This window comes from Papio anubis, chromosome 7 (assembly GCF_008728515.1).
Source record: "Papio anubis isolate 15944 chromosome 7, Panubis1.0, whole genome shotgun sequence".
Classification (NCBI taxonomy): domain Eukaryota; kingdom Metazoa; phylum Chordata; class Mammalia; order Primates; family Cercopithecidae; genus Papio; species Papio anubis.
Genome location: NC_044982.1, coordinates 8398910 through 8426334, shown reverse-complemented (window position 1 = coordinate 8426334; position 27425 = coordinate 8398910). Strand labels below are relative to the sequence as shown.

The following is a 27425-nucleotide window of genomic DNA, read 5'->3' as shown; positions in this document are numbered from 1 at the left end:
CTCCCCTTTTCTCTCGTATCTGATTTTCGAGCCTTGCTTTCTGGTACCTTTAACACCTGTAGCTCCCGGCCTGGCTCAGTTTACTTCTAGGTTCAGCTGCCTGCCAAGACGCCAGGTGACACTCGGGGCTCTCCAAGGCCGCTCCTGCCATTGTCTCCAGCTGGGGGGCTCAAGAAACCACACATGTGAGATGCACAGTCTGATATGGCCGGCTCTGCCCCTCTGGGTAAGTGATACCAAGCTCTAAAAAAAGGCAACAATGAGAAGCGGATGTTGGGGAGAGGGGACCTGCTGGCTGCTTCTTTTGGGCACTGCCCCATGGGTGTCAAACACCCTGCTTTGTGCAAGCAGTTTCCACTTCCTAGGAACTCTATGCCCATGCAGTCCTCCCAGAAGCCCCTGTCCCAGCTCCCTGGGTTCCCACAGAGGAATCATCTCTGGAAGTGGGTTCCTGGGAATGTCGGATCTGATCGTCTTGGATTTGAAGCTGGGCATGACTTTTAACATTTAGATAAAGCAAGCAGGGAAATGGTTTGTGAGTACAGCTCTGTGTTTACGCACAGGGCAAAGGAGGGATTTTCTGCTTCACTGCATGACTCCCCTTCCATACCCCCACATGCACACGCAGGCACACATATGTATACACACAGGTGCATGCATCCATGCACACAGACCCACATATACACACACAGGTCCCACACACACCCATAGACACACACACTTCCATATACATGTGCAGGTGCACACACCCATGCACACACAGGCACACACAGGTACACACACAGACACACACTCTCTCTCCCACAGCTTTCTAAACAAAGGCTCTGCCCTCAGACTTTCCTACCCTAGCCTCCTGGTTTTATGAACAAATAATTCGGTGTTTTTGCAAAGCAGAATCCCCCCACCACCATTATAAACTCCCACCATTCAAATCTATAATTGGGGGAGTAACAGTGCTGTGGCTGACTTATCTTTTTAAATGCACCGACCCTGGACGAGCCATCCTAAAAATGTGTAATTATAAATAAACCTTCACCTATGTCAGCTGGCGGGGTTTTTAATTACTGCACTTGATGTCAATCAAGGCCAGCTCTGGGTGTGCATGTTAGGGGGTAATTTCAGAGGAATTTTGCGGACATAAGCTGTTCGCCTTATTCTATTATCTGCATTTAAAAGGGGAGGGGAGGAGATAAGGCGACAGCCAGGAGGGGAGAGAGAAAGAGCAGCTCATGGAAAGAAAATGGTGGGGGAGGCATTTTACCCAGGCTACAGCATCCCGCCTGGGCTGGGAAGGGCAGATACAGGACATCTCTCCTAACCCAGGGCCCCACACTGCTGACCCCCTCTTTGTCTCCCAATCCTTTCTTGCAGGAAGATCAGGAGGGAGCTGGGAGTGAGGTGTATATTTGCTGATGGAAGGGGGTGGGGGGAGTCCCTGCTAATCATGTGGGGACAAGGCGGGGATGGGGGTGGGGGTAGGATGAGGCGGGGAAGGAGAAGATCAGGAAGAGCAAGAAGTGGGGCGGGGTGGGGGGGCGCTAAAAGGAAAAAAATCAATTGATGCATATTCACTTTCTCCTCCACTGCGGATTCTATCCGAAGGAAACACTGAACTTTGTAGTGTTAGCAGCAGCTGAAATTTAGAATTATTGTTTCCTTCTAACAGAAGACTCATTTTCCACGGCCGCATTTGCAGCATAATAAGCTTTTTGTTATTTTTTCAATTAGAGTCAATTGACCTAACAAAATGCTTGGCAATTAAGTGATTTTTGTAATGGTCCGGGGGTAATTTAGTCGAGCTTGTCAGCTGTGTTTCATGAAGCCAGGCTGTCTTTTTTTTTTCCCCACTGCCTCTCTCTCTCTCCCTCTCTCTCCCTCTCTCTCTCTCTCTTGAGCATAATGGCTCATAATTTCGAAATCTTTTCCTTCTGTTTCCCTCACAATAATTCGCAATTACAGGAAGTTGTTGGAGGTGATTTTTTTTTCTACCTTGCCTTTTGAGTCAGTAATTTTAAATAAAATGTACATACTTATAAAAAGGCAGCTATTACTGAAATCACTTTTTGTGTAAACTCAATTATTTCATGAATAGTGACACCAGCTTATACTGGGTCCCACTCCTGAAGGCTGAGGCATTATTATCTTCAGGGTAAAAAGGTTGGAACATTCAGAACACTCTTTCCAAATCAAACCAGCATTCAGTAAAGTAAACACGACTTCAGGAGAGCAGGAGGCTACTGGGTTACCTGGCCATGAAAAATGGCAACCTCTGGGCAGCCCTCATCTCTGTTTCCTCCCCTGGGCAAGGACTGGACTTTCGCTTCTCATCCTCTGATTTATGAGGAAATTCCTCATTTGCCTAATTGATTCATTTTCTTAAGACGACATCTGGAGTTACATTTTCTTTTAAAAGGCTGCAGTTAGAGCTGATGACTGGCTCAGATGTTCCTTCATTGTATTACTATCTGTTTATACCTATCTTAAAAATATATAATATTTTGCATGTATCTGCATACTTGCATACATACAGAAATAGCAGAAAGCCGTGTGCCGTTGTTTTTCAGACACATTCGCCTAGGAGGTAATGTGAGTCGTTATCAAGATTCATCTTCAACCTTTAGGAGGCTCATGCACATTTTCGCGTTGCCTTATGTGTTTGAAAATGATCTCTGCCTTCTACTCCTGAGTTACAATCCCTTGTTGACTTCAGTTGCCTCCACTGTGAAAAACAACTTAGCAGCAGCCCACTTCGTTCCTTGGTAAAAATATCCCCAGTAGGGGGCAGTAGAAGAGCAAGCCAGCGGAACCCCATTTTGGTTGGCCCTTTAACAGGGCCAGGACTTCCCCGCTCCGGGAGACCCATCCCCTCTTGGCTCCCGTTGGAACGCAGAGTTGGAAAGATCCATTAGCGCAGAACACTGGTTTTGAACTGGTCTCCCAATTCTGTCTGGATAACATCTAATCAAATGCTCCTCCCTCTCCTTTTAGGTTTTGTATCTTTTCAAAGTGGTTCATTGAAAGCTGTGGCTGTTGTCAGCTGGGTGCTGGGAGCACTGGACAAATTTCCTGCCTAGGTTGTGTAGACAACATGGGGAATGGGAGACCCCTGGGATCCTGACGGTCTCGTCAGGCCTAATGAGACAAATGTCCAGTGCCGTCGGACCTGTGCTGATGCAGTTACTTGCCATGTGAATTTGACAATCAAAATTCTTCCTACATTTCAATTCCCCCAAGTCTAAAATGAGGAGGTTGAGCTTGATACCATCTCAGAACTCTTCAGCTGTAAATTGCAAACCAATCAGGTATTAAAGAATTCACTCATCCACTCTTTACGAGATGCACTCTGATCTGCAGAAGACATTCCTGTGTGTAACAGAGTCATCATATTCTTGGGTTTGATTTGTTCTTTTTTAAAATATGGAATTTTTGTTAATTCCAAATGGTTTTCTTTATTCTTTTTGTTGTTGTACAATTTACCCTCAACCAAAGAAAGAATAAAGATATTTTGGAGAGTTAAACTTATTTCATAGCTTTAAATAGGTATGTGATTTCCACAGTGACTGACATCTCACCCCTATTTTGAGATATTTGGAAATCTTTACCTGTTTCCCCAGTGGTCATGGACAGCCTCGGGCTTGACTAGGTTTAGATTCTCAGACACTGTGGTTTGGCCTGGGCTGGGGCTGGGCCCAGCCTCTCAGAGCTTTGATTAATCCACTGCACCTCTCATTTTCCTGACTATAAAAGAGAAGCTACGGTTCTGAATAAGCATCTTGCAGAAGAAAGAAGCCAAAGCAGAAAGTATTAAACTTTCATCCAGCACCATAGGAGAGATGTAGTTATTAAATTTCAGCTGCTTATCAAACTGATATGAAAGTCATTTTGCATGATTGCTTTGCATCCTCAAATCTTCTGCTTTTATTTGCAATGCATCTCCGTGCTTTCTTATTAGAAAAATACTCAAAGGATAAAAAAGCTGATAATATTATTCGGTTTTGACAATTAGGTAGAAAAAGCATTCAAAGAAGTGCTTTTTTATTGCAGCTGGTAATACTATTGGAGGTCCTCCTGATAGCAGTCTATACTGATGCTACCCAAGGTGACACTGGTTTTGTCTTTTAATTGCCATGTACTGGTTATACTGGATCTGGGCAGGGGAGGCTATTTCTAATCTTTGCATTGGGACATAGGACACTAGCTTATGTGACAGGTTGAGCTTATCCTGAACCTCTTGCATTTGTTCACTCTTGATTTTATGTCATGTCCACTGCTCTCACTTGCATTGGGCCTAGGAAGAGGACCTTTGCTGGCTATTTAACACACCTTTGTTGAATATTTACTGTGTGCTGGGAAATGCCTCAAGGACCAGAGATGTAGCTTCAAGTCGTAGACCATCTACAATTGAATTTTATCTCCCCTTTTCAATTAAATCATCAGAGTTCACTTTTAAATTATATGCACATATAAAATTCTAAATTTTGTATACATGTATGCACATAAAGACATATGATTTTTTTCATCATGTCACTATCTTTTTGTGGTCCAGAGAATGCAAAAATGATTATTTTGACTTATTAGCCAGTTCTATAGACCTTATTTTACTTTAGCCTTTTAAATAGCTCTATGAGGTAGAGACACATTTTCTTTTGACAACAGAGGAAAGTGAAGCTTGGAGAGGTAAAGAGACTTGTTCAGGATAATACAGGTGGTATATGACATCTGTGTGATTCAAGTCAGGTCTGTGAGACTATGAAACAGTGCTATCTTTTGACCTTAGCTTACTGCCAGCATCTCCATCAGCATCTCTCACTAACAGCCGTCAATGCCCTTTATTTCTATGTGTTCAGATTCTAACAAGGTAGGGAGAGACCTTAGCACAACTGGCGTCATCACCCAGTAATAGACATGAGCACCAGGGCTTTGGGAGTTGAGACAGAGGAGTAGGAGCCCCATGCACCAAGGTCTCTAAGCACCACACTTCCTGCTTTTTGCAAGGAAATGGACATTACTTACAGCAACCATTAGACTGAAACTGACAACAAGGGAGATGCAGCCACTGAAATCTAATTCTGGAGAGCTAAAGGAACCCCTGTTGGAAGAGGGAAGTGGTAGCTGCGCCCCATGGAAATAGCTCAAACTGAAAGTCAAGGAAGACCCTAATTAATTTAACAATAATTTGTTGAGGTCCCACCGTGAGCCAGACCTGGTTCTTGGTGCTTGGGATATCAGTGAAACACATGAAGACAAAGATGCTTGCAACAGTGGAACCTATGTTGTAACTGGGGAGTCAGACTAAACAGCAAGCCACAGCACAACATGTCAGAAGCCAGTGTGCTTTGGAAAAAATAAAAGTAAAGCTGGGGTCAGGCCGAAATGGGGAGCAGTTTTAGTTTTCGTATTAAATATCATGATCAGGAAAGAGAGATCTAGCCCCAGGTATGTCTTGGACATCTTTTCCTTCTGGGCTTTATATTTTGTGAACCAAAATTTCCCATACTTGACACATCTCAGGAATCACTCAGGAGGGATGTGGTTTTTTAACTTCATAGAATCCCAGGCTCACCTAGGGATTCAGACTTCCAGACTCTTTTGGACCTGGAGCCTCGGAATCTGCATTGTTTAACAAACCAGCCCAAAGTATTACATATGTGCAACTATATTTAAGAAGCCCTGGACTAAAAGGCCAAGCATACTCTAGGGACTCTAAGGTGAATCCTCTCTGTTCATTATCTCCGTGACCTTGGGAATATTATTGAACAAAGAGGTATTCTTTAACTCCTGTGGCTGTTAATGTGGGTTAACTAATACAACAAGAGTTGACAAACACCTAGCCCAGGTCTTGGCACATCATTGGAGCCATGTTTTTGGGTTTTTTTTTCCTATTCCTCCTCGTGGCACTAACATCAAATCATACCTTGTTGAAATTATGAACACAAGAGAAAGCCATTTGAATAGAAGCAGCAAGCTCTATAACGGCGGAGAAAAGAGGAGAATAAAAAATTCGTTAGGCCAGGCATAGTGAGGTATGCCTGTAATCCTAGCACTTTGGGAGGCCAAAGAGGGAGGATCTCTTGACCTCAGAAGTTCAAGACCAGCCTGGGCAACACAGCAAAATCCCATCTCTACAAAAAATTAGCCGGGCATGGTGGGCACATGCCTGTAGTCCCAGCTACTCATGCAGATTGAGTTTGGAGGATCACTTAAGCCCAGGAGGCCAAGGCTGCAGTGAGCCCTGATAGCACCACTGCACTCCAGCCTGGGTGACAGAACAAGACCCTGCATCAAAAACAAAAGCAAAACCAAAAAGAATTTGTAAAGTGGTTACTCTGCCAAGAGAGAAAAATAACTCTAAGCCATAATTTAGGCAGAGCCTATTTTACCAATGGGGTTGGGAAAATATGCATTCAATTAGCTGAGATGACGACGAAAGGATGGACCTTAATATTCCCCATCATTAACGCAATCTATATTGGATGGGGTCTGATTTCCTCCAGGTTGGGGGTGATGGGAGACGGTTATCATTGAGTCTAGCTGGCTCAATGTCAGTGAGAACTGTTGCTCTCTCTCCTGCTTGCACAAAAACCTAACATTCTGCCTTTGCCGTAGAATTGTCTGTGTACTAAGCAGAAACCTGTGTTTCATTTGTCACCTCAGCTCTTACAAAACTGAAATTGTATTTAAAAAGTAAAAATGAAACAGAAATGCAAGTGCCACAGAGCACACAGCACAAAAATATTCATCCATGCAAGGGAGGAATTATCTCTTTCACTTCTACCTCCCAAGCAGGCTCCTCCCGCTCCCGCCATCACTCCTTGTCCTTTTGCCCTGCTCTCTGCTTTATAGGACTTATTCCCACCCGATGTATCCTCTATTTCATTTGGGGTTTTGTTTGCTTGTTTGTTTTGCTGTATACCATTTCATTCTCCCACTTTGCAGTATAGTGTCTTGGCTCACTGCCCCATCGCCTAACCTACCATGTTACAGGCGCTCAAAAAATATTTTTTGAATAAATGAATCTCAACTCCCTCCAGTTTTCCTAGAATGTTACCAATCTAGTTATTCTCTTTTATAAATTCATCTAGGCCACTAAGCTGGCATGATCATAGTATAAAAGGCAATTCAAAAAAGAGAGAGAAAAAAATACAGGAAGAAAGAGGAAAGCAGTAGGAAATTGAGCATAAATGTATTCAATGCAGCATTATCAGCTTCATAAATTATATGTCAATGTCTGTAGACTCCACGTATCTTATGGCTTAAATTTTAACTTGGGGGACATTTTTTGTAGAATTCACCATGGTAAGGGCAGAGCACGATTTTAATGGCCAAAGGCTATTTGCAGATTTGCTTGCAAAATTGCCAGTTTCAAATATATTACAGGGAATTTGGACAAGACTGAAATATATTTGCAATGAGTCAAATATAGAGTTTATTTTTAAAAACATACTTTGATTAATTTCAGGTACCTAATTATCTCCTCAATTTAACAACTACTTCTGTTTAAATGACAGCTTTTAAAATATTTGACTCTAATAAACCTCCCCTGAAAACTTGTTATGCTATTAATTTGATAATACTTTTTGTAAATGGAATGTTCATTTGTTAAAGACGACTTCAGTGTGTATCTAAAAAAGTCAATCCTTGCAAGAATATGATACAAAATAGTATTTTACCATCTCACTACTAAAACGACTGTACTGAGTGTCCATCCCCTCTGCTCTGATGGTGTAGGGTGATGTTTCTCTGAGGCTGTGGACTGGATGACAATCCCAGCTGAAGCCCATCCAAAGCCCCCAAGTCTCTAAGGACTCCTGTTGTAGAAGTGATTCTCACAACAGTCCAATCTCGTACCCAAATACAAGTTGAGAAACTCAGACTTCTACCCTTTTCCACGTGTCCTTGACAATAATGAAAAAGATGTCTGTAGTATCTAAATATGTCTTCCTTTCATTAAATCATCATTTGATGATCAGCAACTAGAGAAGACTATAGAGAAACTGTGACTAAGAACAAATGGACTTCTCCGTTCCCATGAGATGTGGTATGTGGAGTGGCCACTTGGGAGTCAGGTTTAGATTCTAAGTGTGGTTCTGTCAATGACTCTTGTGCTCAAGCCCTTGTAGCTACATCTGTAGAATGAGAATATGAGACTAGCATTAATATTTTACCAGTTTATGAAGTTAAAAAAAAAAATCACTGTGGACCATCTCTTAGACTTGGAAATTAAGCCAGCAAGCATTTATCCATTGAACATTCTGTGCCAGGACAGTGTATAGTCTCTCTGCTAAGTGGAATTAAAATATATAATACACATATGTGCTTGCCCATCACACATGCACACACACTCATACACAAGAGAGTGGCTGCCTGCAGGAGGATTGCAATCTTCAAGATGCTGTCAATTGGAAAGACAATATCATATAGAAGAAAAATGGTAGACTTCTGGGATTCAAATCGCAACTCCACCAATCAGCATCTCTGTCCTGGTGGGCAAGTTGCTTATTTGACCTTATCTGACCCAGAGTATCCTCAGCTGAAGAATAAATGGAGATAAGAATGTATATATTATAAGGTCATTACACAGATTAACATCATCTTTTTTTTTTTGAGACAGAGTCTCGCTCTGTCGCCAGGCCGGAGTGCAGTGGCATGATCTCGGCTCACTGCCACCTCCCAACCTCCACCTCCCAGGTTCAAGTGATTCTCCTGCCTCAGCCTCCCAAGTAGCTGGGACTACAGGCGCACTCCACCACACCCAGCTAATTTTTTTTAGTAGAGGCGGGGTTTCACCATGTTGGCCAGAATGGTGTCAATCTCTTGACCTTGTGATCCACCCGCCTTGGCCTCCCAAAGTGCTGGGATTATAGGCATGAGCCACTGTGCCTGGCCAACATAGTCTTTTTTAATAGACCATAATATGTAGTACTCCCAGGCACACAGTAGGTGCTTGGTAAAGAGTGGTTGTGATGACTGTAAGGATGACAATGATGGCAATGAAGATAGAAGGTTCTAGATTGAATCTTCCCATAAATGAGTTTGCCAGGACAATAGGAAATTGCAGCTCAGAAGCTGTAACTCAGGGACCTGAAGGCTATGAGTCACCACTTTGCTTCGTGCCTGTCAGTTCATTTTTGAGAATCCACAGAAATAGAAATGTTCTATCAGACCAACTTGGATTGCCATCTGGCCCACACATTTTCCTGGCACGGCCCGAAGGCCAGCACTGCTCTTCTCCCCTCCAAGCAAAACCCCAAGTTTAGCAGAACAAAATCTGCTGCTGAAATGCATCAAGCACAGCATCGGTTCATTATCACGATTAGCATATTAGTAGTAGTTATAAGGCAATTAATGTTGATAATAATTGAATCTGTGTTAAGGTCATTAATATAACTACTAGTTATTATAAATGGTTAGTATACTATTTAATAAAAACAGAAACAGTAATAGAGTGCGCTTCATACTTTTCACATGGCTTTCACATTTCTTCAGCTCACTCAGACTTCTTTGGATATATTATTATCCTTAGTTTCTCTTCAGGGAAATTGAGGTTTGGAAAGTTAAGAGACTTATCCCAGATCATAAACTAATACACAGAAAATTTGGAATTAGGAATTCCACCTTTTGATTACTGGGGTAGCAAGCCCTGGAGTTTGAGTAGAGCGAGGAGAGAGATGTTTATCAAGTAAAGCACTGTTTGGTGCAACCACTAAGTATCACAGGATGCCAGGACCGGAAGAATTTTGGTGTCCATCCGATTCAATGCTTTTATTATACAAATGAGGAAACTGAGGCCCAGAAAGATGAATTATTCACCTCCAAAGAATGGCATTGTGACACAGATTTCAAATTAATTTTTATGTCAGAGTCCCTTTATGTAGTCCCACTCTTGAGCCCCTGAAAGGGACTTATTTAAAAATTTTCCCGTGAGCTGAAAACCAGATAATCAAGTTTGGTAAAAGTGTGTATTAACTTATCGACTTAGCTCTAAAACGCACCCTAGTTGTATTTCCCAACGTGTGTCTCTTTTAATTCTGCTGCATAGTATTAGTTATTTTGTAAAAAATAGGATTCCCTGAACAATTACATGTGAAATATACTGGGTTAAATTGTGAGTTACACAGTCTCTGTTTTTGTTTTTATTGCTGACCTTTTCATTTTTTCCTGTGTTTCCATCCATGTTTGACCACAACATTATTTGCCCTCAGAAAACTCCTTGAGACTCATGTTTAATAGATCATATAATTTGGGGAACTTGGGGGCAGTGGGATCTTTTGCAGGGCTTCCATGCATTTATTTGTAGCAGGTATTTCTGATATCTGAAAGTCTGCTGGGTTTGCTTCTGGGTCTGTGACCAATTTATGTCAGGTTAAGGTCTCTGAAAATATCAGCTGCAGATATGAGGGAAATCTTAGCAATCTTGTTTTATTTTAACTCACAAGGACATTAGGAGCCACCAAATCCACACTATAGGAGATGATTCCAAACTTCTTTCTCAGCCCTAAAACCCCTAATGAGTGGCTCTCATCCTCAATCACTGTCTACTAAGTGCCTACAATGTGCCACTTTTCACACCATTTCTGGCTATTTTTGGCTCCTGCTGGATCTGGGTGCCCTGCCGTGAGACACCTGAGGAGGAGGCATGCACAGAAGGGAGAGTATTTATAGGCTTGGGGCTTTGAAATTAGGTAGTGGTACTGGAGCAAGTAATTTCTAACAATATCCTAATCTCTGAAGGGGGCCAGATAAATAAAGCTGTGAGTGAAAGCAGTCATTTCTTCTACGTCTCCTGGATTGTGTAGCTACTGGAAAAAAAAAAAATTCTGATGGAAGAAAATTAAGAATAATTAGAGAAGAAATGAGAAAAGTCAAAAGGATTTGGCCAAAATCTGCGATTTTCCTCCGAGAGACATTCGTGTTACTTGTAACCCTTAAAATGCACAGGCTTTGAGATGGAGGAGTTAGTTCTTACTGATCTAAAGTTTGGCTTCAGCTGTGTCAGTCCCGAAAATCTGTTTGTTTGTTTTATAAGTTTTTAGGAAAAAAATATTGACTTTGAAAATTGCATGAGAATAAAAAGTCCAATGAACAACAACTTTCTTTCTGAAAGACCTATACATATGGATTTTTTTTATTTTGCATTCAGGACCACATTTTCAGCCGCTTTTCCTCCCCCAGCCTCCTCTTTAAATATGTAAAACTCTGCATGCCTCTAATTGTTCCTTCAGTTGTCCACTTGCACCTTCAAATTATGGGACAAGTGGCCAATTGGGCCTGCAATTGGCTAATTGTCGGTGCAATTAGCCAATTGTGGGTATAATTAGCTGCATGTAGAATTAATCATATGCATAAAGTGGGCGTCCACTCTTTGAAATCATAGAACTAAATGTGTTCTAGATGCACATCTGTACTCGGGCACAAAAGGGACACAGGCGAGAATCCTGGATGAATCACTGTTAACAGAATCATTAAAACAAATCTGGTGCTCGGTTAAAAACGCCACATGATTCAACTCCGAATATTAGGTCTACTTGCTTTCTTCATAAGGAGCTTGGTATGGACAAGGCAAAGAAGATAAAATTCTTTCATCAGAAGCCTTCTGCAAGAAAATAACCTGGCTGCTGTCACCCTCCAATTGCATTTTTTAAAAAATTAAATCATTGTATTTATGATACAGTTGGCCAGTTGTAGCAGGTGGTCTCTGACACTAGAGTCTCCATAAGGAATCACATTCATTTTGGTCCAAATACTTGCCACAGTGCGACATGTTCCATCTCAGTCACATTTAGCACTCATATTTCTTAGGCTGGTTTGTGCATATTCTTGGGGAGACCAGGGGAACCACAAGCAAAAGTGGTACCCCAGGATAAACACATTGAATGTTTTCAAAGCAATAATTTTATTTGATGGCAAGCAAGATAAAATAATTTTAAATTTCAAAGTAAACAACAGAAAATTTTGAAAGCAGTTAAAGTTGTAGTGGTTAAAAACTCTCCTTAGATTCATTATTTATTAACTCTGGGAACTTGAGCAATAATTTATTTAACTTTCCTACAATCTAGTTTCTTCATCTATAAAAACAAATTAATATAAACGAGTGATAACTACCTCATAGGTGTTTTTTTTTTTTTAGAATTAAATAAGGTTATTTAAATTTATATAACAAAAGTGAGAGCGTGGAGGGAAGTAGACAGAAAGAGACAAAAAGAGAGGGAGAGACATGAAAATCCAGGACTCAGTAAATCAAGACACTAATATATTAAAAGCGCTGTGATTTCCTGCTATAAATAATTATTTATCTCAGAATTTTGCCAAACAAAAATGATCAAACATCAGTCTTTTTTTGGTAATACTATTACTAGCCACTAAAAAATACCAGTCTAAATAAAAAATGGTCAGTGGATGCCCATTGATCACAGAGCAAATTTCAGATACTTAAGCTGATTTCACTCTTCATAATGGGCCCTTACACTTCCCTTCTACTCTAATCTTTCATTTATGGAGGAGCCTTTCAGAAATGCACCCATACTCCAGGCAAGCTTGTCTACTGAACCTGACCACCATGCTACCTACCCTTATGTTTAAAGTGGCCATCATTGACATGGGAAAAGGTTATGAGAAATGCATGGGGCTATATCCACAGTTAGAGGTTTTGAAGGAGAGAGAACTGCAAATAAGAAAACATTTGCTGATAATAGAGAAAAGTTTCTTCATTACCTAGAGTCTTTTTTTTTTTTTTTGAGATGAAGCCTTGCTCTGTCACCCAGGCTGGTATGCAACGGTGAGATCTTGGCTCACTGCAACCTTCGCCTCCTGGGCTCAAGCGATCCTGAGTAGCTGGGACTACAGGCGTTTGCCACATGCCTGGCTAAGTTTTGTATATTTAGTTGAAATGGGGTTTCACCATTTTGGCCAGGCTGGTTTAGAACTTCTGACTTCAAGTGATCCATCCATCTCGGCTTCCCAAAGTGCTGGCATTACAAGCATGAGTCACCATGCCCAGCCCATTTTTTCCCTAAGTTCTAAATTTTGGCTGGATTTTGAACACATATCATTATTTAATGCATAAAAAATGTACACACGCCATATGTATTTCAAGAAAGGAAGAGAGGGAGGATAAGAAGAACTTACTTTTACATCAGGTACTTTTACAAGTGTTGTTTCATTTGCTTTTCAAAATAATAACATTACCTATGAAATAATTGCCCAGTTTCAGGGATGAGACTACTGAGCCTCAGAGAAGTTAAATGATTTTCCCCAAGTTATATAATAGCAAGTAATAAAGAACCAGCATTCAATTTCTTGTACATATCTCAAAAATGTATGTTGAACAAGTTTGATAAACATAAGCCATTAGATACTTAGAATCATAAAGAAATATTATAATTGTACCTCATGTTCAAATGCGTATAACAACCTGTCTAAGAATAAGCTCCTCAACAAAAGTACGCATTTGTGATTTTCTAGATAGTTATTATTTTGTGTTAGGAAATTCTACAAAGGATTATGCTGATGCTGAGATCACATTTTATGTTTTCTTCAAAATTGAATTGAGCCTAAACTCTGGATTTACAAACCAATGTCTGAATTCCTGAAAGAACTCAAAGCAAGCCAAGGCCAGGATGATGTCCTCAATCTCTATGCCATTGCAGAGCCCAAACTCAAGAGAAATGCACAAGAGATGACTTATTCATTGAATACACTTTTCTAGTTGGCCCTTTGTCCAAGCTGACTGGGGGACTGTTCATTGATAACATATTTGATGTTTCACCAAATACACTGTCAGCATTTAAACAAATTTACTCTTCATACCATCATTCTTGACCCACACTTCCAATGTTACCTCTCTATGAAATTCCCTGTCCGGGCTCGGTGGCTCACGTCTGTAATCCCAGCACTTTGGGAGGCCAAGATGGGTGGATCACTTGAGGTCAGGGGTTCGAAACCAGCCTGGCCAACATGGCAAAATCTCGTCTCTACCAAAAATACAAAGTTAGCCAGGCATGGTGGTACATGCCTGTAATCCCAGCTACTCGGGAGGCAGAGACAGGAGAATCACTTGAACCTGGGAGGTGGAGGTTGCAGTGAACCAAAATTGTGCCATTGCACTGCAGCCTGGGCAACAACACCGAAACTCCGTCTTGAAAAAAAAAGAAGAAATTCTCCTTGTCACCTCAGGATAGATCTAAATACTTTTCAATATTCTTACAATTCCTGGCCTATAATGTGTAACTATTGTGTTCTTATCTATATCTGTATCTGTCAGCTGTGCTGTAATGATGCTGTGTAACAAATAATTTCCATGTTACATGCCAGCCTTGGGTAGGCTGAAGCTTTGCAGCTCTGTGCTCAAAGGCTCCCCTCCAGTCTTCTGGTGGATTGTTGGTCTGCTTCCTGGGCCTTCTCATGCTGGGAATCAGGTTAAAGGAAGATCCCCTGCCTGCTGAATATTGTTTGTTCATGGCAGAGATCAGGAATAAGGGAGTTGGCTGAAACTCTCACTCCCTCTAAAAGCTCTTACATAAAGGAGGTTAATATTACATTTTTTTTTAACATCCCGTTGGCCAAAGAAAATCATACAATCAACCTCAAAGTCAAGGAAATGGGATATAAACTCTTCCGAATTGCAAAAGTGGAGAGGAAGTAAATATTTATGTACAAAGAACAAAATTGATTTTGTTATCTATCTACATATTATGTTTCTCCCCCACTGATCAATAAGGTAATGGGTCATAAAATAGACATCTGTCTTTCAGTCTCTTATTTCTAGCATTCAGTATGTATCCAGAGAAAGCTTATTTAATACTTGTGTATGTCTTTAGACTCACTGGTAAAGGAGTAAAAGCATCAAATGATACTTTCTAAAATGGTTAAATTGTATCAATATTTAGCTTTTTAAATTTCTCTCTCTCTCTCTCTCTCTCTCTCTCACACACACACACACACACACACACACACATATCCTTTCCTTTAATAGTGTCATCTTAAAGATGAAGAAACTGACTTAAAGAAATGAAGAAAGTCTGTGTCCAAGGTTACGTAGAGTCTTGTTGGACTGCAGATCATGTAATCTAACCCATAATCTACCTACATTGTCTTCCTCTGCTTTGGTAAACTGGATGCAGCAAAACAGCAAATGTTTTAAACAAGAGTATGTTAGGGGAACTTCTTAGATGATGTGCCAGGAGATAAGAGTCAAGCAGGAAAGGTCATGCCATAACATTTTTGTCTTGCTAGAAGAGGTGAATGTGAAGATACACTATGTAAGGTCATCCTTACTGTAGGCATTAGCAGCAGATACTCTTGTGGGATGAGGGATCGTCTAGCAGTGCTTGCCTAACTTTCTTATATTACAGCACATGTAAGAAATGGTTTTATCTCTGTGAAACTACGAGCAACAGCAAATGTGTGAGCAATCTGGAAAGAAGTGACATAGGCCCATGAGGTCACCTAAAAGCACTAGGACACCCTGCTGAGGACAAGCCAACTGGAGATGGCCCCATGCTCCAGAAAGACACACTCTCACTCCAGTGGGAACCAGAGGGGATGGGTAAAAATGTCGGTATGCAACCCAGTCGTAGGCAAGGTGACCTAACACCTTGCATGACATATTTCTCAGAGGTTTACTAAGCACTCACGTAAATACTGGCGAATTCTTTATTCAAAATTCAACTGAAGGCATAGGATTGGAATAAATTACTGTATAATATCCTGGTCTTGTGAGGCATTCAATCTGAGCATGTGAAGGACTTTAAATGTCATTATTCTGATTCCTCACTTCAGGGCTTGAACGCCCATATCTGTGCATTGCCCATTTGAGTCCTCAACTGTCCTCAGCACAGCCCAGAATCTGAAACGTCTTTTCAAGAGACAATGTCTTTAATTATATGGGAGACTGTAGTTCAGAATCAATAAATTTTATAATGATCACTTGTTTTTTAAGCTTGCTCAAAAGGAGAGGAGACTGCAGGAGCTGATAAAAGTAATACTACTCAGAGAATTGGTTATTAGCAGGCCAACCAGAAAGAGAAAGACAAAAAAGGGTTGTTTTCAAAAATTAGAAAATATAAGGACAAAGAATCATGGTGTTCTGGTACATTTGGTATAAGGGCGCCTCAAAGTCATGATTGTTTATCTGAGTGATAAGTGTTATACACAAAATAAAGTTTGAAAAATAAATAAATGGTTTGGAATATGTATTGCAAAGTTTTCCCACCGCGTTGAGATAAAACAAGCACATAAAAATAAGACAATAGGAATAGATTTGCCTTCGGAGGGACAAAGGGAAGCACTCACCCTTGTTGAAGTCCCCCCCATATGCCTGAGATTATCCACGTGCTATTTCCTCTAGTTACCATAAAAAGATCTCTTAGGACTGTTTCATCTCATTTTTACCACTGAGGAGGCTGAGGTTCAAGGAGAACCCTCTTGGTTGAATTTATATTGTGAGCCTCTAACCCAAGGGCTTTCTCTTCTAATTCCCGTGCTGTGAGATGTATGGATAGTATGGATAATCCTTGCATATGTGGAAGTGTGTTTCCAGATGAAGTAAGAAAAGTCGAGGTTCTGGTATTAAAGATAATGTCTTGGCAGACAGGGGGTTGTTAACATTTTGCACAAAGTCATCTGCAAAACCAAACCCAGATCCAGGGCCTTTCCCTTCCCTGCCTAGCTGGTTGCAAGTTGCAAGCTCCTTCCTCTAAGTGAATAAGAGAGGCAGGTAGAGCTTGGACTTCATATGCAGCCTGCCTGTGTGAGTGACCGACAGCAGGCTCACCCAAAGCATCAACTAAATGTTGCTTTCTTATATTTATAAATAACAGCAGCAATGTGCCACTAGCACAGTGCCATTTCATTTAATGGCCCAGCACAGAGCAACTTAATTAATCTTTTAGTCTCTGAAACATTCATCCTAGTTTTGCAGGGGCTCTGAGAAAATCTGCTTCCCTCTTGAAGCCATTGACACAGAGACCAGTGAGGAGTGAGTTGGCTTTTCCTTAATAAATTTGCTGAGCTGTGAATCTGGGGTCTAGTGGTTTGAAAGTGGAATCTCTATAGATGTTAGTCATGGATTTAAAAAGTAGAGACTGACTGCATTTCTACGATGAGTCCTTACTGTGTGCCAGGATCAGCACTGGGCTATTTTACTTAAATGTTCTCATTAATTCATCACTAAAGCCCAGTGAGGCAGGTATCTTTATACTCATTTTACAGATGAGAAAATTAAGTACTGGAGAGTTAAAGCTACTTCACCAAAGCCACATTTCTAGCTAGGATTGGAACATGGGTCTGTCCAAAACCCTTACCAGGATCATGAAATTTGTGGTTAATTGTAACAATACTGATTACAGGTATAATTGAAGCAAAACTTACATACCATTAGTTATGTATCATATATTCATTTAATTATATGCCAGGTATTTCTGCATACATGATTTATTTGAATTCTCCAAATAATCTAGCAAGTTAGATATGTTGTGCATTCGTATTAGTAGAATCAGGATGGAATTCTTCAATAATTATTGTAAACATTAGTCAATATGCAATATTAATCAATAGCACATTGCTCTTGTTATTTATAAATACGAGAAATAATATTTAGTTAAAATTATTCCTCCATTTTGTAAAACGGCTTGATACCTAGTTTGTTGACTTTTGTGATGTTTGAAAATGAGATAGGTTATGACATGTGCGTAACATAAGGTGATAGATAAATAACTAGTTTTAATGGGTAAATGATGGCATCTATACCACTGAGCTTTATGATGTCAGTAAGGCAAAGAATCAAATGTATTTTTTCAAAGGGAACAAAGATACCTTTGTGCCTCCTTCCACCCGGACTCCATTCTAAAGCTACTAACTGCAGTATTTATCAGATCTTTAAAGTGATCTTACTCTATGGCAGTGAAGCTACATTTTAGGAATTTATACTAAGAAAATAATCAGAGATACACTACACATTATAGAAAGATATTCATTGTTGGATTATTAAAACAAAATACTGGAAACATCCTAAGATGGTTGCTGGTTATATCAGTTATAGTGTATTCATCTGACTGCATACCATGAAGTCCTTAAAGATGGTATGTACATGCACAGATACAGGCACACATACAGGCACATGAGCTGGCACACACGCATACACACATCCGTAGGCAAAGAACAGAAGAATACCAAGAACAATTTAAAAGTGGCTTCGTGTTGGCTGAGGAGGGGATTACGGATGAGTTTTTGTAGTGTGTGTGTGTGCACGTGTGTGCATGTGCCTGTGTGTTGTGTTTCATTAAACTTCCTTCTGTTTGCCGGGTTTTCCTCATTGAGTATGACTTCTCCAGTATGACTAGCAAATAAAGAATCATGCTGAAATACTCTGTGGTGTAGCCCAATCCTGCTCTTAACCATGACCGTTACTGTAACTCAAACAAAGCGTCCTGGACCTGGTCATACTTTCACAGCCTCAGTGAACTGCGTAGTCCCCTTGGTAATCATGAATATCTGGTAAATGCTGCCAGTTCTAAATGAAGCCATGACGCTGGGATCCATTAACAAAATCCAAAGTGAATTTGTCTTAAACATTTGCAAGTGGATGGAGGAGAATCTCTACATTTCTATGTGGAAAGTTCAGATGGCAAAGCAACGGTTTCTGCAGTGAAACAGGTTTCACACAAGGACACTGTCAGTATAGGTAATATGCCTTTGTTTATTTAAAGTCTTGGCCATTCAGTTTTCTGCCAGTTATTTCCAGAGCAGAGTAGTTGACGATGTGCAAAGTAGGTACCCTCAGCAAGTTCACATAGTAGGGTATCTTAACATTAACAACAAAACAGGAGTCTGCAACATTAGACTGTAGCATTCCTCAGATTAACTGATTAAAACATGTCTGTTAATGAAAGGCTTTGATGCATTAATTCAGTAACCTTTTAAAATGATTTGTTGTATTTTAATCCCAAGAGTGTCTCTCTCTCTATATATATAGAGAGAGACACATATATGTGTATATATTCATTTAACTGCATACCATGGAGTCCTTAAAGATGACATATACATGTACAGACACAGACACACATACAGGCATATATATATGTGTGTGTGTGTATATATATATAGAGAGAGAGTGATTTGCATACACATGCTCTCTCTCTCTCTCCACACACACACACATTAGAATGTAGTATGCTTCTATGCAAAACCTAGAATTTATTTATATGAACAATGAACTTAATGAGCATAAACTATTGAGCACCTACCATATGCACCAGGCATTGTGCTCAGTGTTTTGTAAATATTATTTTTGTCTAACTGCCATCACCTCCTTGACAGATGGGACACTGGCTGGAGAGTTTAGTAACTTGGCATGGTCGCACAATGCACTTATCCCTGACCCTTGAGCCCGTATCCCACATGATTAGGGATGACTCGTTACAGTCTTACAAAGCCTGTTCAGTCCTACGGAAAACCAAAAGGATGGAACCCACCTCCCAGTCATCTTGGGGACTTACACTGGGAGCTTCCACAAAGATGATCAACACAATTGTTTCTAAAAACTCTTTGGTGCAGACTATGGGAGGAGTCACCTGCTGAAAACTGAGGCTGAAATTCAGACCTTGGATGGCTCTGTGATGCATGCAAGTATTTGCATGCTTGCCAGGATATTAAAAACATCCAGTTGTTTTGCAGCCTCACCTCACAGTGAGTCAGACCCGAGAGTCCTAGAAGAAGCAGTGTGGGTTGTGAGGTCCCCCCGTCCTGCACTCATGCGCTGGCCTTGCCTTCCACTCACTGGGTCTACGACTGTGGGCGAGGACCTTTCTCTCTCTCAGCTTCAGTTTCCTCAGCAGCAAATATATCAGGCAAGAGGTTTGGGCTGTGTGTGCCAAGCTCTTTTACCCAAGGATCCTAAGACATAAAAACAATGAGTTTTTATTCTCTCTGGCATCACTCACATAAGCACAGGCACTTAAATGCCTCCATTTGAGATACGACTATTTACTAAAAGATTCAAGAGCCTTATCCTCTTTCAGGCTAAGCTTTTTTTAGTTGTTGGTTTGTTGTTTGCTTAGGTTTTTGTTTTGTTTTGTTTTGAGAGGGAGAGGATGTTTTGTTTTGTTTTGTTTCTGATTCAGCTAATGTTCTAAGAATTAGATAGGATACTCATCACCTGGCCTCTGTTAGTAAGAGGCCTCCCTGGGATGCTCCCTGCCGTCTTCCTCAGCAACTGCAGGTAGATGTTTTGTGTCCAGGCGTCTTGGGAGACTGCAGGGAGGAAGAGCCACAGATATGGGTGAGACAAGCTACGGAAGCCCAATCTCTGAGTCCAAGGGGTGTCATTCTTTGCTGCTGCTTCTAAGGGGTGAATCCGGCGTCAATCAATGCATTCGCTCAGCTCTCCCCCTGCCTCTCCCTCAGTTAACACCCCAGCACACACAAAACCAACGAAGGTGATTATCTCTGCTAGCATAATTCCTCCCTAACATCTGCTTTCGCCCATAACACTCCACTAATTTTTCCCTCATTTCATTACACATAATTTTCTTTCAACACAATCTACATGTATTAAGTGGTAATGACTTTCCAGTTAAGAGCAAATCGACACCAAGGGACCCCCGTCCCCCCCACGGTTGCCTGCAGAGCCTGACTCTGGCTATTAGAGATAAATTCGGTACCTCAGGAAGCTGCAGTGAGGTAATCAATCAATTAAGCGGTTAGGACATACATTATCAAACTTCCACAGTGCAGGGGGCAGGGGGCCATGCTGATCTACTTGCCATGATTTTTTAGGAATTCAAAAAAATGAATAAATAAGATGGAGAGCTATTATACAACCAGGCTATAATTTGCCACTCAAAGTCAGGGGCTGGTGCTGTCAGACTCAACGCTGCAGAGTAAATGGGGGTAACCGTGGTCTTGGATGTGCCCTGTCTGGGTGGGAATCATACCTCTATTGTTTACTAGCATTGTGTCCTGGGGTGCACAGGGGACACCTGGGAGTCTGAAGTTCCTGCCCTTTAAAAAGGAAAAGAGACACCGGATTTACAACTCTGACAGCCTAGGTTTGCAGTGGGGATGAACTAAGACCATGCACCTGGAAGCACCCAGCCCACAAGGGGCATTCAGGAAATCTTAATGACCTTACTCTGCCCCTAGACTTTGGATTTAGGAAATGTAAGGTGACCAGAGATCACCAAAATGCTGACATCAAACTTAGTCATCATCGTTGTCGTCATCATCATCATCACTTTCCTCAAGTTTTTGAAGAAAAAACCAAAATGCATAAAATCCTGAAAATAAATTCAGAATATATGCCAGTCCTTGCTCCCTTGCTGAATTTATATCTGTTCCCTTCGTACCAACATCTCAATTAACCTCATCTGTAAAAATGGGTATATTGACGTCATCCACTACAGCAAGGATGACTGGAACACTCAAAAGAAATATATATTAAACTGCTTTGAAAATTATAATGCATAAACAAAAGGGGATTGTATTTAATAATATAACTTAGCCTACTGTTTTTTCTTCCCTAAACTTGATTCATTCTGTAAATATTGCATGAGTCTGAAAAGTATATTAAATGATTCAAAAAAAAAAACTAGTTGCAAAGGCGGAAGGCAAAAAACAAAAAGATGAGTAAGTGTGACAATATGAAAATGAAATATTTATCAAATAAATGAACTAGACAAAATAGTTTAAATGTATGTGTTAAATAATATGTAAATATGTGAATATGATACATAATATGTAAGTTCTAACAAACTGATAAAAAGGAAAAGATAATAAAATAGGAATTTTAATAAGTATATAGTGTTTATTACTTTACAAACACTGCCCTAAAAGTTTTATGTATTTAAATTTATTTAGCAAGAAAAAAAATCAAATAAAAATCAACACATAAAGAAACAAACACTGAGGCCAGGCATGGTGGTTCATGCTTGTAATCCCAGCACTTTGAGAGGTCGAGGTGGGAGGATCACCTGAGGTCAGGAGTTTGAGACCAGTCTGGCCAACAAGATGAAGCCCCATCTGTACTAAAAAAAAAAAAAAAAAAAAAAAAAAATTAGCCGGGTATGGTGGCACACACCTGTAATCCCAGGTACTTGGGAGACTGAGGCAGGAGAATCCCTTGAACCCAGGAGGCAGAGGTTGCAGTGAGCCAAGATTGCACCACTGCACTCCAGCCTGGGTGACAGAGCAAGACTCCATCTCAACAACAAGAAGAAAAAAAAAAAGAAAGAAAGAAAGAAAAGAAAGAAAGAAACACAGAAATAATATATGAAAATGTTAAATCTCATAGTCAAGGAAATGTAAAATGACATCAAGGAATTATGATTTTTTTATCTATCAAGTTAATAAGGTTTTGAAAATTGCCGTCACTGGTGCTGAGGCTTCAGGAAAATATATATTTTCTATACTGCTGGTGGATGTGTAAATTGATTTTTAAAAAATGAAAAAAAAACTTTTTGGGAAGCAAATTTCCAATATGCTTCGAAAGCTTAAACATACCCACCCATTGACCCAACAATTATACTTCCCTGGAATTTACTCTTGAAAAATTAAGGGATGTTAGCAAATATTTACTGACAAAGATGTTCACCACATTGTTGTGTACAGCAGCAAAATCTTGCAAGTGATAGAATCCCATGCTGGGAGATGGTGTCCATTCACCATTCACAGAGCAGTTTCACCGAGCACTTGCCCAGGATCAGGCCATGATCCAAGGGCTGACACAGTGCAGAAAGCAAAATAGACTGGGTCTCGTGCTCATGGACATCCAATTATAGTGCAGGAAGATCTAACAAGTGGTGTTGTGTGCATGTGCTGGAATACTGTGGGTCTGTTTTTGCAAAATATTTACTTAAGGCCTACCATATTCCAGGCACTATTCTAAATCAGGACACGGCAGTACACATAGGGAGGAATTTCCGCATTCATAGAGTTTATGTTCTAATTGGGAAGAGAGAAAATATATAACTAAACATTATGTTGCTGCAGTGTATTTCATGATGTGGGGAAGGAAAAAAAAAAACAAAAACATGTTCTAAGAAGTGAAAACAGCTATATGACAGTGCATGCAGTATGAAGCCATTGGTGTAAATCAGCAGAAATAGGCAAGCAACACATTTTTAAAATACTAGGAGGATTTCCACCAAGTCTCCAGATTTTGTTCTAAATTTTTAGTGATTGTTACATTTAAAATAAAAGCAAAACTAAACTGAAGCAGAGATTACTGATACATACATACGTCAAGTCAATGCTTAGCTCTTGATTCTACTTCTAAAAAAGTCATTGGATTTATACTTTGTGGAAGCCTCAAGATTTGATTTCTTAATAACTAGAAACTATAATGAAAATGAGTGCTAGGTCATTCTTCCAATTTTGTTTTTCATTGTATAGAAGACTTATGTCCTAAGACCTGAAAAAAGCAAAGGACCTTAGGAATCATCTTCAGCCCAGTACTCAGTTCAGAGTTGAGAGCATTTAGGAGACTTGCTCAATTCCTTTTTTTTTTTTTTGAGACGGAGTCTCTCTCTGTCGCCCAGGCTGGAGTGCAGTGGCGTGAGCTCAGCTCACTGCAAGCTCCGCCTCCCGGGTTTACGCCATTCTCCTGCCTCAGCCTCCCGAGTAGCTGGGACTACAGGCGCCCGCCACCTCGCCCAGCTAGTTTTTTGTATTTTTTAATAGAGACAGGGTTTCACCGTGTTAGCCAGGATGGTCTCGATCTCCTGACCTCATGATCTGCCCGTCTCGGCCTCCCAAGACTTGCTCAATTCTTAAAGTAAGAATTGGGCCCTAATCAACTCAAAATGACTTGGCTTCACTTTTTTTTTTTTTCCCCAATGCTAAAATGACAGAAAGCAGGGAGAGGAATAAAAATATCACCAACAATGATTAGCATTTCCATGATAGAGTCTACCTCTAAACAAAAGCAGAGCAAAGCTAAATAAACTATCATTTAATCACCTTCGAATAGAAGTAGCTTCTCTGTCTTGTGCACAGATAAAGGGAAAACGAGAATAGGCATCACATAGGAGCTATATTTACCAATGATTTCTGAATTAAAATTGTTGAAGCCTATTTTGATCAAGAGGTAGCTCTATTTGTAAATGCACCCGGAATTAACCTGGGAAGCAGCAAGTTAGACATTGTCTCCCTTATCAACACTGATACTAGGATAATTATTGAGGATAATTACTAGAACATAACTGTAGGGTACTTTATGGTTTACAGATCCCACTTACAAACATCTGTCATGTGATTCTCCCGCGAATCCTATAGTGCCTATTTTGTGCCCAGTTTATAGGCAAGCATGTTGAGGTTTTGGTCAATCAAATGGCTAGCCTGCAGTCACACCTCAGAAGTGGAGCAAAGCTATACAAATCCCCTGGCACCACTTCATTGCTCCTTCTTGAAGGACAGAATGGGAAAAGGTTTTTTGGGGGGGCAGGGGGTGGCGTGGGGAGGGACGGAGTTTCACTTTGTCGCCAGGCTGGAGTTCGGTGGCATGGTCTTGGCTCACTGCAACCTCTGCCTCCTGGGTTCAAGCGATTCCCCTGCCTCAGCCTACTAACTAGCTGGGATTACAGGCGTGCGCTATCATGCCCAGCTAATTTTTGTATTTTTAGTACAGACAGAGTTTCACCATGTTGGTCAGGCTGGTCGTGAACTCCTGACCTCGTGATCTGCCCGCCTTGGCCTCCCAAAGTGCTGGAATCACAGGCGTGAGCCACTGTTCCTGGCTGGAAATATAATAGCTTTTTTGGATTTTATAATAGCTTTTGGATTGAAAATTCTTGTCAGAAATTTGGAAAGGGGCGGCAAAACCCAATGAGGAATTTATTTCATTGCCTTTTTTTCTTTTCATTCTTTCCTTCCTTCTTTCCTTTCTTTCTCTCCTTTCTTCCTAACATAACCAGGAAAACCTATTGTATGTACTCTAAAAATCCAGCTGTCTGTTTTGTCTGTCTTCTAAAACCTTTCACCTTGTTTATTTTTTGGACCAAAATGACTTTACTCAGCCAGCTTTCCAAGCCAAGCAGGGTTTCAATTTTTTAAGAAGTAAATTTTAGAGCAGGACAATATGGAAGCTCCAAAGAACAGTAGTCTATTCTGTTAGACAAACAGGTCGTTTGTTTATTTGGCCATTTGTTTTAAGACACAAGTAGAAACACTGGGCTGAACAGAGAAAGGAGAGGCTTTGGCCAATTTCCTCTGAGACCATGAGACTGGGCAGGATGAAACGTGAATAGAAAACACGCCAGATGTACACCGCGCAACTACAAACACAACTTTCTGTCGCACACTGATTTGGTCATCTCTTTTTCTTTTCCTCAGAAGCTGATGCCCCCAACAGTCTATGGGGCTGGAGAAAACCGTCATAGGCAAAGTGATTCTAAAGGCCCTTTTGCACCAAGCCAAATCCTAACACACAAATCCCTTCCACCTCTCAGGGCCTGTGGTGCAGTTTCTCGCCGTGGAATTTTGTCTCAGCAGGTATCAGTACCACCAATGTGCCAGAGAAGAATGCAGTCAGGATGGCGAGAAGTACAGTTTTACTTTCTCCCATCCTGTCTTTCTGTTTCGCCACTATTTTTCTTGTCCCCCTCCTCCTCCCCTCCTTATTGCAAGATGTCTGGCACCCTGCGTCTGGCATGAAATCTTACGGATCTGCATTTTCTACAGGGCTGCAACAACAGGTTTCAACTTGATTTGCCATCCCTGTGAAACATGGAGTTTCATTTGTTTGCTTCCGAGGACAAGAAGGGCTGTAGCTCTTCGTGCTGAAAAGGGGGATCTTTATGTTGGATTGGATGTTTCTAAAGAGATGAATTCAACTGTCACGTATTATTTAAGAAAAGTATTTTTATTGTATGATGTATTGTGAAAGCACATTCCACGTTTGCATGTCATTTCACCGCTCTGTTGTTTTAAAGTTGCTATGGGCCTTGGGACTATCCACTGGCAGAAATTCGCACTTAGCATTCTAAAATGTTAGTCACAAAAAGGTGCTGAGAATCATGTCACCTGGGCATCTGATTTTACAAGGTGGGAAACTGAGGCTGGCAAAAAAGAAAGGATTTGCTCAAGGTCAGAGCTGGTTATGATAACACGGGAAGAATTCCCGAACTGGGGGCCTCAGATCATTAGCATAATCCACATATTCTTCAGGATTCATTCAATGCTCATTTTATATTTTTGCTGTAGCCATTCTTTCTCATGCACTTTTATACCACATCTACATATACTTAAAAACAGATGGCTTTTATATGTAATACTATCTCTCTGGACTCACACATATTATTAATATTTGATTATTTTACAGAATTTTATAAAATGGTTTTCCTACTCTGACTGTTTTAAGTGACATCATATGCCTTTGTAGAATTTTGAATTGGAGGATATTATCGTTTTCTGGCCACTTCACATATATTATGAGTTATATACAGGAAACTGATTTTAAAGAGTGATGGATGGATGGATAGACAGCGTGGATGAGTAAATAAATGAATACATAGGCATGTATTTACATATGCACACATACATACCATTTTAATAATACATGTATTATTTTGTACAGAGACCTGATTGACAAATGCTACACGTGTGCATCTCGTTGAGCTCCTCAAGGACAGAGGTGCCCGTCTCTTCACTGTCTGCTGTGCCTGGTCCAGGCAGGACCTGCCACCAAGTCAGTGCTGAAAATGTTGGCCAACAAAAACATCTGCACTGTCGGAAGGACTAGAAGCTTCAGAACAACACCTGGGCTTCAGGATCCAATGGAACTTTGTCAGTTGAACTCCAGTCTTGAATCTAGGTCTTCTTGCTTCCAAATGTGGTCCTCTGCTGTCTCATCAGCCTCTTGGGGCCTCACGCTGGGGCTCCAGTTCGGGGTGTGAGGAGATGCCAAACGCTTCTCAGAATGGCCTATCTGGGATCTCGCCCAGTGCCTTTCTCCCTCCTCTTGTTATTTTTTGTGTCTTTTCTCTTCCCCCTCTCCCTGTCTCGGGCGTGTTTACTCACAGCAGCCAGAAAGACCACCTTCCACCCGCCCTCTCTTCGGTTCAGCTGCACCTCTCTACTCCAATAAACCGTTTGCATTCCATCTGGTGAGCGTTTGCTCTGAAGACATTTCCTTGTCAATCTCTCCCGCCACATTAAAAATCTGTCATTACGATTGCATCGCCGCCTGGCTCCTGAGATTTCTGACTGCTTTATTGCTCTCCTCATTTTTTTCTCTTGCCTGCTACAGCCGAGAAGCAGAAATAAAGGTTTGTTGTTGAAACATGGCCGGGAGGAAAGTAGGAGGCACACATCTGTCAAGGCATTACCTTTCTTCAACCAGGGATTAAGGTGTTTTACGGCACTCGCTACTGAGCAGTCACACTGAATAAATTTTCTCAGTAGAACATAAAAATGAACTCATACATTTTGAACCA

General features: G+C 40.8%; 1 long non-coding RNA gene across 1 annotated transcript; it reads left to right on the top strand.

Annotated features, from left to right (window-relative positions):
- The first annotated feature begins 25 nt into the window (after window positions 1-25).
- LOC101021143 lies at window positions 26-27161 on the top strand. The gene is made up of 2 exons (XR_650102.4): window positions 26-226; window positions 26567-27161. It is a non-coding gene; the product is annotated as an uncharacterized LOC101021143 (long non-coding RNA).
- Window positions 27162-27425: the final 264 nt, after the last annotated feature.